This window comes from Canis aureus, chromosome 10, assembly GCF_053574225.1.
Source record: "Canis aureus isolate CA01 chromosome 10, VMU_Caureus_v.1.0, whole genome shotgun sequence".
In the NCBI taxonomy this organism is placed as follows: domain Eukaryota; kingdom Metazoa; phylum Chordata; class Mammalia; order Carnivora; family Canidae; genus Canis; species Canis aureus.
Window position 1 is genome coordinate 18,126,309 of NC_135620.1, and position 20,940 is coordinate 18,147,248.

Genomic DNA, 20,940 nt, shown 5'->3' on the forward strand with positions numbered 1-20,940 from the left:
TCCTTTTATGGTGCAGAGCATTTTTTTTTAAAGCAGCCTTTGGCAGTATAATTGATGTTGTGTTCACAACTTAAAGTAAAAAGCATTTGATGGAAAACCGCTGTTGCAGAATGACATTGTATTCTAGCGCTTTCTCCAAAAATGAACATCGTTAAAAATAACTTTCAAAAGAAAGGATTCAAACCCCAAAGATATAAACTTATCTCAAAGTAGTTAAATGATAGCTATCTGTACATTTTAAACTACATCTCAAATTTGGAGATGACATAATAAGAAAGCAAAGAATTTTCATGGTTGGACAAATATTACATATTTTGTTCTCTACAGAGAGGCTTTTTCAAGCCTTTATCTCTTTGAGGCCCGAGTAACTGGTTGGAAGATAGGCTCGCATATTTATGTGAAAACTGTCAGGACTAGCTGACTCAGTTCAGCTTCCATTTGGCCCCAAGTCAGGGGCTCTCTGACCAGAGTTGCTGCATTGGTTCTTAAAATGCAACAAAGGGTACAGCTGGGGGGCTTTTTAAACTGGTGAATATTCTCAGCAGTGCAAGTCAGTGTTATTGATGCTCCTCCCAATACCGTGATGAAGGGGGAGATGGAAAGAGACAACAGGATGGGAAAGAAAGAGAAGAGAAAGTGTCCCCTGCTAGTGACAGGTGAGGTGTCACCAACTGGGGAGTGGCTTAATAATTCTTTACTGTGAGTTTGTGTGTGTGTGCTGACATGTGTGTGTGCATGTGTGCTAAGGGTGCAGATTTAAGCTTGGTCATTATTGCTCAGGAGATAGCTATGAAACAGATTGGCATGACACTTTTATGCATTTTTACTTTTTAAATTTATTTTTATTTAGCTAGGCCCCATGCCCAGTGTGGAGTCCAACACAGGGTTGAACTCACAACCCTGAGATCAGGAGTCGGATGCTTAACTGACTGAGCCACCCAAGGGCCCCTATTTTTAATTTAAAGAAAAAAATACTGAAGGAGCTTGGGTCATTGGGCTGGGACCATGGATGCCAGCTTAGAGAGAACCCAGATCTCTGTCTTCTTGACTTCACTGTGGTCAGGAGTCACCTCTTCTTGATTAACAATGATCAGGGTAAAGGTCTCCCCTTTTCTTTCTTTTGGGATGAATACCTAAGGGGTTCTGAGGAAATGACCTTGAATGATCTCTCAGAGGAAGATGGCAGGTAGTTCTATTCTATGTTTTTCCACCTCTGTCCTTTGCTCTCCTCAGACTCCCTGAAATTTGTCACTTTTGTCATTTTCATTTTCAGAAAGTGACAGTTCCCTAGAGATTTTTCACTCTACATCATCTCTTGACCTTTCTCTGAGAGGTTGTTTCTCATTTTGCTGCCAGCTTGCTGCATGGCCCTTTCTTATTTGCAAGTTTTTAGGGTGAATACTTTCTTGTGTGAACTTTCCGTACCTCAGGCTGTATTTTACACTGTGGCCAACTCGCCCCTGTTTTAAAAAAAAAAAAAAAAAGATAAGACGAAATACTGACCTAGGTTTTCCTGCAAGCTCTTGCATTCTACCATTTGGACTTTCATATTTCAAATGTTATGCAAATCTGACTCTTCAGGATTTCTTTTTAGGTTTTATAATCACTTTCACTGAACCTGAAGAAATATCTGTCTCATTGAGATTATTGCAGAAATATCAAACTCCAGAGATTTTGACATCCCCTTTCTCTTTACTATTTTTTTGTGCTATAAAAATCCAACATTAATAGATGATCAAAACCATGTGGCATTTATACTTTACCCGACCTAGTTTGAAGCATCACTAACATAAGGGGATAAGATGCTAATGAAGAGTCCTTCATTTAATGGTAAATTCTAAAGCAGGAAGAAAAAGAGTTTGTAGAATAAATGTCTCTGACAGCCTGAAATTGTTCCTGAAGTTTTAATGATGGAGAAAATATATAATAAGTTTTCATCTAAAATAGCTACACTACCTTATTTGTTGAAATGCAGTTGATTGGTACCTTATTTGAATTACCTGAATCAGTCCAAAGTAGCAAAATATACATTAAGGATGGAAAATAACCTGGTAATATAATGTATATGTAAGAAAGAAAAGCTAAATGAATCCATTCCCTTTACCCTCTGTTTTGGGAACTTCTATGCAAATCCAGGTAGGCAAAGATGAGTCTGAGGAATCCTGAAAATTAAGAGAACATTTATGGAAGCCTGACTTCTATATAAAACTTCAGTTCACATATATTTCAATAAGCATTGTTTCTGTACTGATCTGGTTTTGTATGCGTGCTTACCTTTTTAAAATTGCACTTTGCCTGAGATGTTATGTCAAAACATCTTTCCATCATGGGATTTTTCAGATTATTTGGGTGAGTAAAGACATTTCTCATCTTCCTTACTCTGCTATTAAATGAGTAGCAACTGAAATGCTCAAGCTAAGGCCTGTTTTGGTTTGGGAAAGTTGGGCGGGGAGGGAAGGGACCCTGAATCTCTTCTAAGAATCAAATAGACTCACCCAATATAAAAGTGATACGAGGGGCTTCCCCTCTTTCTCTTCCTTTATTTTATTTTTTTTAGGAGCTTGGTAAATGTATTACTTTCCTACTGCTGCTGTAATAAATTACCATGAACCTAGTGACTCATACAACTCTACTCCTCAGGAGGTCAGAAGTCAGAAATCAGTGTCATTGGGCGAAACTCAAGGTTTTGGCCAGGCTGTTTCCTTCTGGAAGCTTTTGGGGGAGAATCCATTTCCTTGACTTTTTCAGCTGTTTCTCGAGGATGCCTGCACTCCTTGCTTATGGCTCCTTCCTCCATGTTTCCAAGTGAGAAGTATAACATCTTATTTCCTCTCTGACTCTTGCTTATACCTTCTCTCTCTGACTCTAACTTCTCCTGAGCCTCTTTCATGAGGCCCCTTGTGATTTCTGGGCACAAGCAGATAACAAGGATAATCTTCCCATTTCAAGGTCCTTAACTTATTCCTACCTGCAAAGGGCATTTTTCTATGTAAGGTTATACAGTTCCAGGTTCTGAAGATTAGAATGTGGACATTTCTGGGGGGTCATCAAGGATCCCATTCTGTATACCATAGTAAACAAATGCTCTGTAGCCCTCGAAACTTTTCTCGCTGGGCTTTCTCTTGAACACTTGGGCACTGGATGCCCTAGAGTTAGCAGGCACTATTCTCATAGCTGAGAAGAAAACCTTTAAGCTGCAACCAATTCAAATAATTTGAATATTTACACTATCTCTCTCATAGAGGGTCTCTCTGGTGAAGGTTTGTTTATAGAATTCAGGCTTAGGAACTTAGCTTTTAAACCTATACCACTGCTTGTAAGAGCGAATGAGGGCAGGAATATCTAAATGCTGTGAAATAAATTTTAGGTATGCTTTACTCTTTTGGACTCCTTCCCAGCAAAAACAACATTTTCCATTTCCCATTTATAGTCTGTGCCATTTTGAAAATGACTTGCCAAGGCTTCTGGAGGCTGGTCAGTGAGTTTCAGATATTCTTATTGATGGACTAGATTAATTTTTACACCAAGATTTTTTTTTTCCAAAAGCATTAAATCAAGATACAGGTACTTTTTTTCAACTGTTCAGTTTTTTTTACTCAGGTACCACATTCTCTGCTGATTTTCTATTCAAAAAAGAGGGGCATTTGATAAAAAGATTGCTTGAAGCAAGATAGGTTCAAATGAGTTCAGAAGATGCTGGCAAATAGCAATTAATGTTAGACTGGGTAACAGAGGGCAAAAGAGGACGTTGGTCACAGAGCACTACATTACAGAATGGCACAGGTGATGACCCCTAATGCGCAAGGCTGTTTTAGAAGCCTGAGCGTCATCTGAGCAGGTCTCAAGAAACGCCTTCAGCAATCACTGCCCCTCATTATTGCAGGGGTAAATCTATAGGTGCAACTTCCGAGGTTTTTCATTCAGTTCCAGAGCAGCCTTCACACTGGAATCTTATTCTGCTGATATGGACTTCCACAGAGCATCAGAAGTGCTCTCCCTCCCCAGCTCGATTGCCTGTGGAATCATAACATAGGAAGCCACTGAAGGTTCCAGAAAAGGGTAAAGTCCAGAGCAGCATCCATCAAGTTACTCATCAAGTTGCCAAAGATGTCATTGTTTCCATGGAGTCTTCATCAGTTTTTGTCATAATGAAATAAGCCCTGCAAAGGCCTCTTTTAAGATTTTAAAATCTCAATAAATCTGTCCGCATTTCCTTTCAATAAAAACTTTTCAAATTGGTCCTCAAAATGCCAACAAATCTTAAGTTTATTTAAGGGAAATAAGATTTTTTTTTTAACCCTTCATCTTATAAACTGACATAGGGAAGCAATTTTTCAGAAGTTAAGAATGTATTTTCCTTGAAGTAAAGTACTTATTTTTCCTGAGAAACATCAGTATTTCTGAGTATCTTTCTATAAATTAGTTCACATGGATAGTAGTCTTTCTTTTTCAGCTAATCTAAGAATTAGATTTTTCTTGATACCATGGGTGTTTGCTAACTGCTTATGAAAGTGCAAATATTAAATCCATGTTTTTCTTAAGGGTTTCTTTTTTTTGTTAATTCTTAGAGTTTTTCTTTTTTCTTTTCTTTTTTGCTAGAGAGAAAGAGAGAGTGTGCATGTGCACCCTTGTCCGTGCAGAGTGGAGGGTGGAGGGGCAGAGGGAGAGGGAGAGAGAGCATCTCAAGCAGGCTCCACACCCACCCTGGGATCACGACTTGAGTCAAAATCAAGAGTCAGATGCTTAACTGACTGAGTCACCCAGGTGCCCAATTTATGGTTTTCATAAAGAAAACAAAACACTTTTTTTCTGCGATTCACAATAAGAAGTACATTTTACAGTGCAGCCTAACACATACATAAGCATAAATACACATTTACATAGTTTTGAAACAGTATTTTATGAAAAATAATTCCCCTTCTTGTAGCTATACTCATAATTCTATTTTATTCTATTTCTTTAAGAGACTACTTGTAATGACCTACTAAATCAATTTCTTGACTGGTAGTATGAAAAACACTTTGTTATGAAATGATACAAAAATCTATTTTATTTTGAGTTGAGAAGAAAAAACATGATTCTGGGCCATTTAAACGAATTATCTGAACATATTCTATGATAAAAAGATTAAAAGTTAAATCCTCAAATCATGAAGGTTCTGGTTTAAATTTATTTGTTAAAATTATTTGTGTTAGATTTATAATGACTTCTGGAACAATGATATTGAGTGGACCCAGGCTATCAACAAAAATGAAAAAATAAAATTTTTAAAAGTTGCAAAGGTGTTCTAGCTCCAAATTCCACTGAAATCTGTTGTACTGCTTATGAACACCTATGGTTACATTTTAGCACATAGAGAATTCCATCCAGGGTGTCCACCCAAGCTAACTGCATGTATCTAAGGGAATCAAATGTTAGAATCTTTTTCTTTTGTGACCAGAGTCCCACCCTCCCAGCACCAACCCTCCATCAAAAAAAAAAAAAAAAAAAAAAAAAACCCGCAGCTGGAGGAAGCCTCAAGACGTTCTGCAAGTGCCCCCTGTTGGGTTAGAGAAGAAGATATGACTGGAAAAGGTAAAGTTTTGACCGATGAAGGATGGAGTTTACATTTGCAGAAGAGTTAAATGGGTGTGTAGAAAAGCCTGGAACAACCCACCTTGAGAAATTAAAGCCCAGAAAGGATTAAGAGGAATCTCTATTCTAGAATTCAAATTGAAATCAAGACTAAACTGTGAAATAAGCCTAACAAACCAGTTGAATTTAGTGTTTCCATTAGTTAATGCTTTAATGCTATCAGCATATAAAATCCTTTCAGGTTCTTCCTCAGACCTTTTGATGTTTCTCATTTGGAGGCGCCCCAAGCGCATCCTCATTATCCTGCTTGTTGCCTGCCCCAGCTGCTTCTGGAAAGCAGTGAGGTTGGAATTGTAGTTGGTGTTTGGTGGCCCAGGGTATTTTGTAACCGTGTATAAAGGATTCCTGCTGGAGGGACACATTTTTCTTACCTTACTCCTCTAGCACATTTTTACTGAGTATAAATAACTTCAATTCATCTTCACTCTTACATTGCTTTAGTTGCTGCTTCTAAATGCATTTCACATCAACTGAAGAGTTTTCTCACTGGGTGACCTTCACATCCTCATACAGGAGAAAATACAAAATGAGACCTGGGATTACCATTTTAAATGGAAGAGCTATCGTAGGAAGAAAAATAGCTCCTCTGGGCCCTTGAAGCTGAGTTGATTAGTCACAAAGAGCTAGAGGCAGAAAATGTCTCTTTCTGCTGTATTTGCTGAATTTCTTGACTGGTTTTTAGGTTCTAGGCTTTAAAAAGGAAATCCCCAAAGCAAATAAGAGTACACGAAGAATGGGAAAGAACTTTTGCTTGGCGTATGGGGCTTTGCATCTTTGCTCATTCACTGCAATCAACAATACCAGCTTTTTATTCCTCATACAGTCATTGTGTACTTCCTATGTGCCAGGTTCTTACACACACACACACACACACACACACACACACATGCCACCTGGATTTTATATAGGTATGTATGTATCTTCCAGTAAGTGCTAGAGAAAACAGCAATATATCAAAGAAGTGTGGCAGGTAGGCGAGACCTCTCAGTCATGGTGACTGACCTATGGCCAGAATCCTAAAGTAAGTGAGAAGAAAGAGCCCTGTTAATGTGTGAAAAACCCAGATGTGGGAGCTGCTCGGCTTGTCTAAGGAACAGCAGGAAGGTCCGTGTGTCTGGAGCTAAGTGAGTGGGTAGTATGAGGTGAGGCCATGGAGATAGGCCCTACAGTCTTTCCCACCCACCCTCCTTCCCTCCTTCCTTCCTTCCCTTCTGTGTAGTTGTGGTATTCATTTGACCTACGTGTAGATTCATCCGTTTCAATTTGCTTTCAATGTCCATTTTATTTTTCTGTCCATATTGATTTAATTTTATTTTCAGCTCTTCAGGGAATTAAGATACTTTCAAAAACCAAAACCATACAAAATGATACACTCAGAGAAATGTAACCCCCTTCTCTCTCCCTTCTACCAACCCTGCTTTCTTGGCCACCAACTTCATCATTTTCTGGGTTTCTTGTTTTGTGGGTGTCTTGTTTGATTTTTTTTAAGTTATTAAAACATTTTTTTTGGTAATGGTAAGAAAACAGATGCATATTTTATTTTCTCTTTATTATGAAAATTTTGGCATTCTAAATATGGTTCTTTGTACTTTGCTTTTTCCACCTACTAATATCTCCTGGAAATCACAGCTGTATAGTATTCTGCTGTGTGTAGTACAATAGATGATCTGGTTTATCTTCTATGCTTGAATATTTAGAAAGTTACCAGTGTTTCACACTCACAAGTAATGCTGCAGATGAATAACTTTGTGCTTGCGTATTTTTGTATTGATGAATGTGTATCTTCAGGATGAATTCCTAGAAGTGGGGCTGATGGATCAACAGTAAATCCATGTGTAATTTTGTTACTAAATGTCAAATTGCCCTCCATTCGGGTCATAGTATTTTATATTCCGAAAAGCCATATATTAAGAATGACTATTTCCCCACAGCCTTACCAAGAGATTGTATTGTCAAGCTCTTGCATTTTTGCCAGTTTGATGAGTGAGAAATAGTATCTCAGTGTAGTTTTAATTTGCACTTCTTGTGAAATGGAACATCTTTTCATATGTTCTTAACAGACATTTTTAGATCCTTTTTGTGAATCATCTGTTCATGTCTCTTGCCTAATTTTCTATAGAATTTTTTCTCTCAATTAAAAAAAATTATTATATATTAGGGATGACAGCCTTTTTTCCTGAGGTGTATGTTGCAAACATTGTCTTGCAGTTTGTCACTTATCATTTGATTTTGCTCATAGTGTTTTTTTGTTTTAAAGTAGGTAATTCCTGACATTATACTCAATTCTATTGATCTTTCTCTCAATTCATGAAGTTGAATATGTTACGAAGGTTGAGATGACAGAGTTTGCTGATCAATTTCATGTGGGTCATCAGAAAAAGAAGAGTCAGGCATGACTAAGATTTTGACCTAAACAATCAGAATGTTAGCTTTTCCACATACTGTTAGAGAATTCTGTTTTTGTGGAGAATATCAGGAGTTCTGTTTTGGCAATAGGAAATCTGAGATGCCTGTTAGACCCTCTGGTGGAGATGTGAGGGGGTAGATGGCAACGGGTATAGATTTAGGGAAAGGGTAGGAGATAGACATTTAGAGTCAGCCATGTGGAGACAGAATTAAAACCATAAAACTGTTCGGAGGTTTCATCAAAATGAAAGTGTTATGTCCACTTTGGGGATATATGTCCTGTTATTTTGAGGGTTTAAGCCACTCGTCCAAGTAAAGTATAGATCTGAGCCATGTCTTCTTTGTATGAGTTTGCTACAGCTTCCATAACAAAGTACCACAGACTGGGTGGCTTAAACAACAGAAATTTGTTTTCTTCTAATTCTAAAGGCTAGAAGTTCGAGATCAAGACATCAGCAGGGTTGCTTTCTTCTGAAGCCTCTCGCCTTAATTCGCAGATGGCTGTGTGTCCACACAGGCTTTCCTCTGTAAGCAGGTCTATGTCCTAATCTCTTCTTATAAGGCAGGACACTGGTTATCCTGCACTAGGGCCCACTGTGATAGCCTCAGATTAACCTTATCACCTCTTTAAAGACTTTATTTCTGCACTCTGAGGTACCAGGTGTTAGACCTTAAATTTACAAAATTTGAGGGGATACAATTTACCCCATTAAACTCCTCTTTCCATCATACTCCTCAGGAAAGAGGGATTTAGAGTCTAAAAGACTCATTGTTTCATAAAAGACTTAAAATGATGATTACTTTGATGCTCAGGAATTGATATTTCTCCTTGATTTGGAGAATAGGTGGATGATATAAACAAGAATGATATTTAATATGAGCCCATGGTCCTCAGAAAAAAAGACTTTGTCCTCTTCTGGGAGACACAGGGTATGGAAAAGCTCCTGACACAGATGTGCCAGCAGTAAATTTGGGTTTTGTCTGGGAGGGAAGTAGGATGAACATATTGTAGAATTAGTACTAATGTTTATCTCAAGGAAGTCATTCTTTGACCACCAACAAATGTGGATTAATGTAAATCAGAAACGTCTTTTAAGTAAAAAATATATCCCAAACTCCATATACTTTCAGTGAGAAGTAACCTCAAGGAAGAGGAAGAAAAACAAGCCATAAGAAACTCTGAATGATAGAGAACAAATGAGGGTTGATGGAGGGTGGTGGGTGGGGGATAGGCTATATGATGGGTATTATGGAGGGCACTTGTGATGAGCATTGGGTGTTGTATGTAAGTGATGAACTACTGAATTCTACTTCAGGAACAAATTTACATTGTATGTTAATTATTTAAAAATTAAATAAAAAGAAAAGAAGTAACCACAAGGAAACCTCGCCTTTTAGATATAGTCTTTAGTTATACATAGAAATCAGGAGTCAAGACTTATAAATTATTGTAATTAATTCATTAAATATTGGTATATTTGGAAATACCTTAAGAAGAATAAACCTCTCTGTTCTTCATGGAATGATTCCATAGGTTCTCCAAGTCACCTTTACTTGTAAAGATCCTAAAAGTACTTTTTGGCACTATTTTGTAATCTCTTTTACAATATTTTTGCTGCTGGGTTATTATTCACTAGACTACAATGTCCCAGTGCAGGAAAACATCTTCATAAATTACAAACTGAAACTCATCGAGATTCTATGGGAGACAAATTACTTTCAGTTTGCCTTTCCAAGAACTTATAGTTATTTCCTAGTAACTTTGTCACTGACATCTGTGATAATGTTTCTGGAATTGGAATATGTTCTGTAACATTTTTACTTCTCAGAATAAATGATTTGAATGGAACAAAATTTGCTTGAAGATGTTAGGCTGTAACAGAGAGAGGTTGAAGCAACTTTGATTTTAGCTGATACCTAAGCAGAAGTTTTTAAAAGATAAGTTTGGAGGGCTAGTAAGACAGAACATTCCAATTGCCTTGGGTTGCTTAGGAAGGTGACACAGGGGTATGTAGATCATGACAGCCTATCAGCTGATATCCAGGGTGGATAGTGGATGGAGGAAAGCATAGACACTGTGAAAGGCAACAAACGCAAATCAGACCAAAATGTAAATGTCAATCAGGTAGTGAAGGGTAATTCCTCCTTAAAAATAAGAAAATACACCCTACTTCAAGCAGAATGTGGAAAAGAAAATAACTCCTAATTACATGTACTACCCCATCTTAATTGGATGGATCCTCATTGTCAAGAACCTTTGGTTGTCTCATCTGTGTGGCTTCCAGGCTTTGTTCACAAACATTATTCAAGTAGTCACAAAGGAACACAGTCAGGACTGGACATTTAAAATGTGGACACAAGGGCAGCCCAGGTGGCTCAGCGGTTTAGCGCTGCCTTTGGCCCAGGGCGTGATCCTGGAGACCCGGGATGGAGTCCCATGTCGGGCTCCCTGCATGGAGCCTGCTTCTCCCTCTACCTCTCTCTCTCTCTCTCTCTCTCTCTCTCTCTCTCTCTGTGTGTTTCTCATGAATAAATAAATAAAATATTTGAAAAAAATAAAATGTGGACACAACACTGCATCCCTATTTTGGCATTTCTTCTTTTTTCAATAAACAGAAACAGCCTGGGGCAGCTCAGACCTGTAAGAATCCTAGCAGATACTGATTACTTTATTATTTATTTATTTTATTTTTTAATTTTGAAGTATTTTTTAAAAAGATTTTATTTATTTATTTATTTATTTGTTTGTTTATTTATTTATTTATTTATGAGAGACACACAGAGAGAGGCAGAGACATAGGCAGAGGGAGAAGCAGGCTCACTGCAGGACTCAATCCTGGACCCCAGAATGACACCCTGAGCCAAAGGCAAATGCTCAACCACTGAGGCACCCAGGTGTCCCATTTTATTTTATTTTAAAAAATATTTATTAATTTGACAGAGAGAGACAGTACAAGCGAGGGGCAGCAGCATAATGAGAGAGAGAAGCAGGCTTCTTGATAAGTAGGGATCTCGACTCAGGGCTTGATCCCAGGACTCGATCCCAGGACTCTGGGATTATAACCTGAGCCAAAGGCAGCCACCCAACCAACTGAGCCACCCAGGCGCCCTGGATACTGTTGATTTTAAAATACTGCCAACAGAACAGCAGCCTCTCTGGTCCTGGACTCACTGTACTCATTGTGTGCTGTGTTCCTTAAATGAAATGGTTTCAGGAGCTTTCAGGCTTCCCTAGGACTGAGTCCCTCTTCACCTGTGGTCCCAACTCTGTTTCCTGTCTTTTGTCACCATGTTTTTGGGGAAAGTCATCCAAGACTTTGGTTTCCAGATGTTTTTAGTTCACTTTTTTAATGGCTGCTCCTTTTCTGGCACATTCTGAAAACTTATCAAACCGAACCCAATCCACCCAAACAAAGACGTCAAATAGGTTAAATACAGCCCTCCTTTGCTTTCATGATTAGCCCTTCCTCAGTTGGTTGTTTTTAAGACAGGCACTGACTAGCATAGCTCAGTGCTTGCTTTAGAGTGTAAAATGGCAAAATAAGTATGTGAGTTGAGTTCTTTGAATGCTGTCCTGTGGACTTGCAAGGCACAGAAACAGAAACTCCAGGACCTTGCCATGTGATCTACATCATAGTTTTGGGTCAGGTTTTTCTTTTATTCTGATAGAATCCACCAGAGGGGCACTAGAACCACAGCATTGCTCTCACCAGAGTAAGTGGAAGAGCAGAACTCACCAGAAAGGTCTGGGCCTTCTTTAAATCACACAGACAGGTTTAAGAAAAAAGTGAAAACCCCTTGATCCCTGAGACCACCTCTTCCCATCCTCCATTGATGTGCAATCAGGAATATGTCCTTACACAGCTTTTTCTCTAAGTTCACATACATAGAAAATTGATGCCTAGAGTTCCTATGGTGGAAATAAATGAAGACTCTCCCGCAGGAGAGTAAGCAGAGTAAGAGAGGATTCAGTTTGCTAGAGCAAGGGAGCTGACCACCATCACTTGCACTTAGGAGAGACTCCACAGCCAGCAGAGAGAAGGAAAGCCTTCTGTTGGATAAGCCTTGATTGGAGGTTGTTGGTGTGAGGAAGATGCAGGTGGGTTACTTAGAAGAAGGGCATTCGACATAATGGGTTAGGGATACATATTTGGCTTTTCCCTCTTGGTCCAAAGATGGGAGCAGGGTTAAAATTAGAGAAGCTGCAGTTAACAATCAAGTCTTGGCTGTTTGGGGGACATTGCTGCCAGAGTAAGTGACTTCCTGGGCTGTTCTCTACAGAGCTGTGTTTTTATTTATGGTTTGACCTTTCATTTTGTAAATGGAGTCTCTCACCAAAGGTAATTTTTTATTCATAGGTTCTCTACACGTCCTGAGTAGGATCCCATTGTCTGTTGTATATTGCAAACAAATTTTCTCCCAGACTGTTGTTTTTTTCCTATTGGAGTGTTATGCTTTTTATGTAAGCAAATCTTTTTCTTTATGACTTTGAAAATTTGTAGCTTTCCTAAGAAGGCCATCCTCTTTATAAGATTACAACATACGTCTCCTACATTTTCTTCTAATATGATTATAGCCTCAAAGATAGCTTTGTAATCCAGATAAACTTAATTTTTTCACACCGAGAGGAAAGGAACTAAAGCTTTCTTTCCTTTTCCAAATGGATAGTCATTTGAAATTATACATTCTTCCCCCATTGACTCAAAAATTCAAGTGCTTGCTTCTAAGGTTTGCTCTATGGACCTGTATTTCTGCTTTAATGACTAAAACATCACAGTTTACTTTGAGGACAATCACTTCTTCAGTTTGGTTTAAATTTCTTTCTTTAACTTGAGTCATTTAGAAAAGCATTTTTTAAATTGCCATTTTCAGAGGCTTTGTTCCTTTCACTGCTTTATAAAGTTATTGCATCACAGCACAAGAATGTGGTCAGTGTGATTTCTGCTGTTTGATGATTGAAGATTATTTTGGTCCAGCTATTGTCAATTTTTATGAAGCTCTTACAGGTTTTTGAAAATAATGTATATTCTCCATTTTTTGGATTAAATGTAGATATTTAATCTTGTTAGGATAAACCTTCAATCCTCTAAGACTTTACTGTCTTAAACAGTTTCTTTTTTTTTTGAATTTTTTAAAAATGTATTTATTCATGAGAGATACAGAGAGAGGCAGAGACATAGGCAGAGGGAGAAGGAGCCCGATGTGGTACTTGATCCCAGGACTCCAGGATCATGCCCTGAGCCAAAGGCAGATGCTCAACCACTGAGACACCCAGGTGTCCCTGTCTTAAACAGTTTCTAAAAAATTTATCTTAAATTCTTTTAGTATGATTTTGAATTTGCTGATTTTCCCCTGAATATCTAACAGCATTTGGCTTATATTAAGGTAATGGGATTAGTTCTGTAAATGTTCATGACTGTTATAACATCTTGGTGGATGTCAGATCTTGTATCTTCGATGCCTCTTTCCTAGTATATGAAGGCAAATCTGAAATTGGGAAATAATTGGAAATCAAAGCAGAAAGTGACTAAAGAAGAATTATTTTTACTTGGACACAACTGGGGCTCATAGTCTCCTGAAAAGGAAACATCTCTGTGATCAAGTCCTTTTCCTGAGAAACAGCAGACCTCCTCCTAGGACTGTACTGAATCAATGCAGCCACAAGGCAGCCATGAGCCCTTTCTGCCCTAATATTTCTATTTCTCCACAGTCTACTGCCCATTTAATTACTTAGTTTTAGACATTTAAGACCATTAATTAGAGAGCCTTTGAATCTGCTGGGCTTTTTTGTCTTGGCAATGTTCCTTTTATGCTCTTACTATTAAGTATTGATTTTGTAGGTCAGGCTTCCCAGTCCTGAGTACCTTTTACTATGTACTTGTTGTACTATCTTTAGATAAAAATGTTGGGATAGGAAATAAGTGGCCTTTTAATGGCTATTCAATTGATTTTTGAGTTGAAATTTCAAGCATTCGTTGATATGGTGCCTGTTTTCCACCAGTCCAGAAGCCTATTTTGTAGCGCTCAAGTCTGGAAATTGCCTTTACTTCCCAAAAGCTGTGATTTCTAGGTAAAAGCAAGAGGTTACAGGGTACCCAGAACTATACCAGGGATTGAATGCCATGGCCAACACACTATGTTCTTGACGAGCAGTTTAGTTTTCTGGATTTTTCTTTTTACTTGGGGAGATTAAAATATGACTAATGCAACTAAATTTGTATAATGTTAGCAGGGTTGGTATGTAAGTAAAAAAATTTTAAAAACACATTTTTTGTCAGACTGCATCTCATCTTTTTTTTTTTAATGAATAAATCATTCTTTTTTTAAAATTATTTATTTATTTATTTATTATAGTCACACACACAGAGACAGAGAGAGAGAGAGAGAGAGAGATAGAGACAGAGACATAGGCAGAGGGAGAAGCAGGCCCCATGCACCGGGAGCCTGATGTGGGATTCGATCCCGGGTCTCCAGGATCGCACCCTGGGTCAAAGGCAGGCGCCAAACCGCTGCGCCACCCAGGGATCCCTGCATCTCGTCTTTTATCAAATAATATAGTATAAGGGCACCTGGTGTCTCATTTGGTTAGGTAGGTGTCGGACTCTTGGCTTTGGCTCAGGTCAGGATCTCAGGGTTGTGAGATCCAGCCCAGCCTTGGGCTCCATGCTTCGTGGCGAGATTGCTTAAGATTCTCCCTCTCTCTCTGCCCTTCCCCTCCTTCTTTCTCTAAAATAAATAAATAAATATTTAAAAAATATGGTAGCTATAAACTACTATAAACAGTGGAGAGCACAAAAGAACCTGAAGAATATTCCTTGAAGGATTAAGAAACATTTTAGGGAGAAAATGAACTTTCCCATAAAGACCATTAGAAAATAGTAGAATACAGCATAGAATCAGTTGCTAATGTAAATAGCACTGTCTATAAACTTTCTGGAAGTTCAGAGAAATTTTCTTTTTATATAGAGACACCTTGATTACCTGAGACATAACTTTTCTAGACAAGACATCTCTTTCAATTCTTATAATTTATAGTAGGCCAGGTGATTTAAAGAGTTTGGGAGCATGAAGCATTTCCTCTCTGTCTTAGGAGATCAACCTCTTCTAATTATGAAAGAAAAAGGCAAACCTTCATTTACTGAGTGAAAGACATTTGATGACCATATGTTGTTTCACTTTCTCTTCATCACAAACCTGCAATGTAAGTACCCATTTTACAGATGATAAGACTGCCATTCGGATTAAGTCTTATGCTTAAATTACTGTGCTTTGAAGCAGTGGGGCCAGGGTTTTATACTGAGTCAGAACTCCTGGTCTTTCAAAATCATTATCATGTCATGGGGAACTCTGATTTTTAGCTGAGTCAGACAGACGTTGAGAGAAAGTTGAGGACCCAGTACTTGTGATTGGCTACTGAAGTCGGAAGGCAGTCCGGCCCTGGGGATGGTGCTAACTCTAGGCAGTTAGTGTCAGAATTGATTATTGTGGATAAGCACACAGCTGGTGTCAGAAGCATTTAGTAGGGTAGAATAAACACAAGAAGGTTTTTCCTATCCAGCAACTAATGTATAACTAATGTATAGCTAACTATATATAACTAATATATTCTTAATAGAGGCAGTGAGTGATTCTAATGCTTACCCAGCTTTGACATAGGAATAATGTTTCAAGATTCATAGGATTGGATGATCATGTTTTCTTAGTAAAATGACATGAAGAAACACAGAAAACTATTCCCCTGGGTTTCTAATGGATGGTTTAAAATATATTCCATTCAATATTGGTGACACTAGGTCATCGTAGTTAAGAGCATGGACACTGGAGCCATGAAAACTAGATTTTACATTTTTCCAGCTCTGTGACCTTGGGCACATGATTAATCTAAGAGCCAGTTTTCCCACTTGTAAAATATGCAGAGTAATCACAAGTACCTCACAGAGATTTGAAGGGATGAAATATGATAATGCATGTTCTTTTACACTGAATGGCTTGTAGTGAATGCTCAATAAATGTCAGCTATTACCGAGCTGCTTTCAGTATTAAAAGTATGTTCTGATTACATTTAAAATGGAAATTTGGCAGATAAAGGACAGAAGCTCAAACCCAAATCTTGCCAGCATGTTATTTTTTGTTAATGATATTAAGAGGATCAGAATGACTTTCTGTTCATCTAGACAAGCATGTAACCCCTGACGTTGTAAACTTGGATGCTGTGTACTGCTAATCATCCCTAACAATGTCAGTGTTGGGGCAAAGTGCCAGCTGCAGTAAATTTAATAAGGGATCCATCTTCCACATTTTTATGTTATATTTTATGTACATTTAGCATAACTGGTTTGCATGGAGGAAATTTGCAGCCATAAAATATTCATGAAGAAGGCTTCTTATACCTCTTATGCCTTTTTTCCTGGATTTCTATATTCTCCTAATCACACACACACACACACACACACACACATTCTATTCAGACAATCATTTATTGGTTGATTTATTGATAATTGTGGAGCTCTGTTGGCTAGAAGATGTCACTGATCATTAGTTTGCTCTATAAACAGAGAAGAGAAACTACTGTAGAAAAGAAGTTGGAGGAGTAGAAGAAAGGAAAATGAAAAGACACTAATAGAAAATGTCAAACAGAAGAGAAAAATCATAATAAATAAAAATATCGAGACTAAGGGGAAGCTGTAAGGAAAATATTTGTTTAGTTTGAAATATTAACACATAAATGATCGATGGTCAAGAACTATTCAAGAGTTTCTTATGATTGCTACCAGCACTAACATTTTGTATCCTTAGCTAATTTCTTTAAGGAAAAGAAGGCTATGGTTAATCAACAGCCCTAAAAGAAAGCGCAAGTTTAGCTTGTGGTTACATTAAACATTGCCATAACTTTATGTGCCTACTTTGCACAAACACTGGCTTAATTTCAGTTTGCTGGCATTGGAACTTGAAAGTGGGTTACAAATTGAGAAATAAGACAATTATCAGAGTTTCCAGGTAAATAGGGAAGTCTCCTGGTTAGAAGATCCTGTGCTACCACTGAGACACAGTTTTCCCGTCTGTATGCAGAAATAATTTTATGTGTTCTTCTGTTATACCTGAACAATAAATGAGTCAATGAGTGGATGTGGTCAATGAGATGGAAATAGATTCCTCACATTTAATACTTTAAGGCAGCAAATTTCAAGGGCATTCTGCAACAAAATGGGGAGGTTAGAAAGGGGGCAGCGATGGAAGCTTAGACCACTAATCTCCAGATGAAGGATATGCTGTCTACCCTGCAAACAACAGGCTCAGGCGAATTCATGTATACTGGATGCTGAGTACTTGGATGCCCCATTAGGCTTCCATCACTCAAATAGGATACAGAAAGATTCTCCTGTGGGCAGTCTGAGTAGCCTAAAAGACCTAACGTAACTGACATCATAGTTTTCTGACAAATGGCCCACCCACATCACACAATAATGGAGCTCAAAGTCCACAAGCCTCACACGTGTGTCCAGAGCTTCCAACCAGAGAAGACCTCCGAGGTGGAAAAAAAAAAAAAAAAAAAAAAAAAAAAACAATAAACAGGCAATGAACAACTCAGCAGAAAAAGAAACAGATGAGGAAAAAGACATCTTCCAAAGCCTATTCATAAGTATTTTAGAGAGTTGAGAGAAGATAGCTCAACCATGAATTGAGAACAAGATGCTAGAAAAAATTCAGAAAACAAAAAACTTTTTTTTTGAGCTTAAAATGTAAAAAAGCAAAGAGTTGAAAATAAAGTCAGAGAAACAGTTCAGAAAATAGTGCAAAAACAACAGAAAACAGGTGAGAGGAGATAAGAAATTTAGAAAACTGTCCAGAAAATCTATAGTAATAGAAATTTAAGTATACAATAATAGAAATTTAAAAAAGAACAAGATCAGAGAAAATGGAAAATAGGAAATCTTCAAGAATATAATTAGAGACATTTCCCTGAGACAAAAGGTCATGAATGCCCAAATTAAAAGTGCTCTTAGAAGGCCAGAACAATGAATGAAAATGGATCTACATGAGTATGAGACTTCAGATGGGGCACAGGGATGATTCTCAAGGCATTCAGATGGAAAAACAAGTCATTTACAAAGTGTTAAATACCATATCAACTCTGTAAGCTAGAAAAATGGAGAATTCCTTCAAGACTCAGAAAGACTATTATTTCCCATGTAGAAGTGAATAGAGAGCCAAAATGTAAATCCAATGAGAGGACAGAATGGAAATACTATCAAATATGACAGACATCATTTTCCAGAAGATGTGATCTGCCCAAACTGAGGGTGCAGGAGAAACACATGGAACACAGGAAACAGGAAATCCAACATAGAAGAGAGAGAAAGGGAACCTGTAGGCCAACAGTGAGGAGGGATTCCATCATGTAGGGTGAATGGGCCACAGCTTTTGATGGAAAATTTGCAGCCAGGGACAATGCAGAGTGCTTTTCTCTGTTGCCAGCCTCACCCCCTCCACACCCCCCACCCCCCCCCCCCCGCCCCAACCCGGAGGGAAGAGACAGGTATAGTGAAAGTCACTGACACCACTGATAAGATCCATGATGATATATGACTGAGAACAAATGATGCCGTAATAAGGTATTATGGTTCATGCGAAAAATTGATGTCATTTTTAAAAATTGAAATCTTGGTAAGAGCTTGTATTCCCATAGACAAGAATGAGGAGGAAAACAATTCTTCCTGAATAAGAATAAATCTCCTTTATACCCAGTCATTCACTCTCTACTCTATTTTTCTTTTCTTTTTTTTTTTTTTTTCTACTCTATTTTTCAATTAATGAGGGTTGAGTATCTTTCTGGGAATGTGTTGGTTGCCCCTTTTATTATTTTTATTATTTTTTCTAAGATTTTATTTATTTATTTGAGAGAGAGAGAGAGAGAGTACAAGCAGGGGGAGTGGCAGAGGGAGTGGGAGAAGCAGGCTTCCCACTGAGCAAGGAGCCCAACATGGGCTCGATCCCAGGACCCTGGGATCATGAGCTGAGCTGAAGACAGATGCTTAATCGACTGAGCCACCCAGGCAAACTGCCACTTTTATTTTAAGAGATCACAATAATTATGCCTCATGGAATTAAGTGCTGTATCAAAGTCACTCCTGACAAGAAATCTGGAAGCTGGAAGCTTAGGAATCTCTCCCCTGATGGAGCAATGGATGAGAACAGAGCCTTTGTAACAAAGGACAAGGTCTGTAGCTTGATTTTGATTTAAGGAATCCCCTGCTCTTTCTATGGAGAACCTATGCTGAAGAACGCAGAATTTTTGGTTTTACACTGGCAACTGAGGTGTTCTGTGTGAATCCGTGATTTTCAGTTCAAGTCTGGGAGATTTCTCATGCCATTCCTTCCACGGGCCACTCCAAAAGCATGCCCCTATATTTATTAGTCTAAAGATCTAGAATTCTAGTGATCTTGTCAAAGAAATATGCAGTTATTAGATTGTTCTTGGTATGTGTCATTTTGTATAAATTAATGCTACTTAGTTTAACTACAGTCAGTTGTTCAAATATTTAGGTTGATATGAGTATTAGGGAATGTCTTTGAGAATTTCATTGGTGACGTATTGTTTTTTTTCTTTCTGCCTCAGCACATCAGGAGGACGTGTCATGGCTCCATCAGCTACAATGCAACTCAGTAAGGAGGACATGCCTCCACATGTATGATGGTGGGCATTCTCTCTTCTTAATTGATTGTGATCCGTGCTCTCCCTTGCACAATTTGAACAGTGCTGTCAAAATTAATCTATTCAGTTCATTAAAGTCTTCTATCCTTAATTTTTATGTTGAGATTTGACAGAATGATAACTAATGGGAATTATTAAAATGAGAATGATTTTCTTCTGCTTATATAAAAGTTACTAATGACATTCAGAGACGATTTTTGACTTGTTAAAGAAAAAATCAATTTAAATTTAATTTTACGTGACTAGGAAAGATCAGAAATATTTCAGTTGCATTTTCCCTGAATTAATTGCTTATGCAGAGAACTTGCATTCTCGCCATGACAAAGTAGTTTCTGCATTTATGTTTTGTCCCAAATCCTAACATCCAGATTGAAAAAATGTATTTCTTAGCTGATATCTTCTGTGGCTTATCCTCAAGAAAATAGTTTTTGTCATGGGCAATTTTGTATAGTCTCTTTGGTATGTCTAGAAAACATATCATCTAATCCTGTTATTTAGTTGAAAATCAACAATGAGGACAAGACCATTGTGATACTATCAGACAGTAACTTTCACAAAGCATGAATTAGAAGATCTATCAAAATTTGCTTTTCAAGACATAGGAGCTTTTAATGTTTTGCATTCACCCAGCAAAACTCCTATCTCATGTACAACCACTCTTTTGAGTACCATTTGATATTCCCAAAGTTTTGAGTATGAACTGAATCTTCCTATGTGAATGAAGTTGAAAATCTCACAATTGGTTGTGTGACTTATAGTCATAAACATCAGGGATGACGAATAAATGCAACTTTATTTATTTTTTAATTCTGAATTTGGAATAGAATCTTTCTGTTTTCTTATTCTGCCAAAGAACAGAATTTTTTTAGCCAGTTACTTTTAGGCTATCTGTGTCCCTTGGAAATTCCTTCTCAGTCTCTTGGGTAAATAGTCAGGTCTAGGGTTTCTACCTCCTCTTTACTCTCCCTCTTCCCCCAGAGACGAGCCATACCTGGGGGATGAGATTGAGAGGGTGAGTGTTTTTACTTCCAGTGTGCAAAGGCACTTGAACGTGTCACTCAGTTGAGTGCATGTCTGTGTGTGTATACTCAGGGAACAAAGTACCTGTGTAATCTACCTGTGTAGTGTTATTAGCACTACCACTTTGGATTGGATTGGAAAGGATGATTTTATGATATGTTATATTT

The 20,940-nt window shown here is 37.9% G+C and overlaps 1 long non-coding RNA gene across 1 annotated transcript; it reads left to right on the forward strand.

The window, feature by feature from the left end:
• The first annotated feature begins 439 nt into the window (after positions 1-439).
• Positions 440-19,824, forward strand: LOC144322034 (uncharacterized). Its single transcript, XR_013387597.1, has 3 exons — positions 440-656; positions 15,131-15,241; positions 19,658-19,824. It is a non-coding gene; the product is annotated as an uncharacterized LOC144322034 (long non-coding RNA).
• Positions 19,825-20,940: the final 1,116 nt, after the last annotated feature.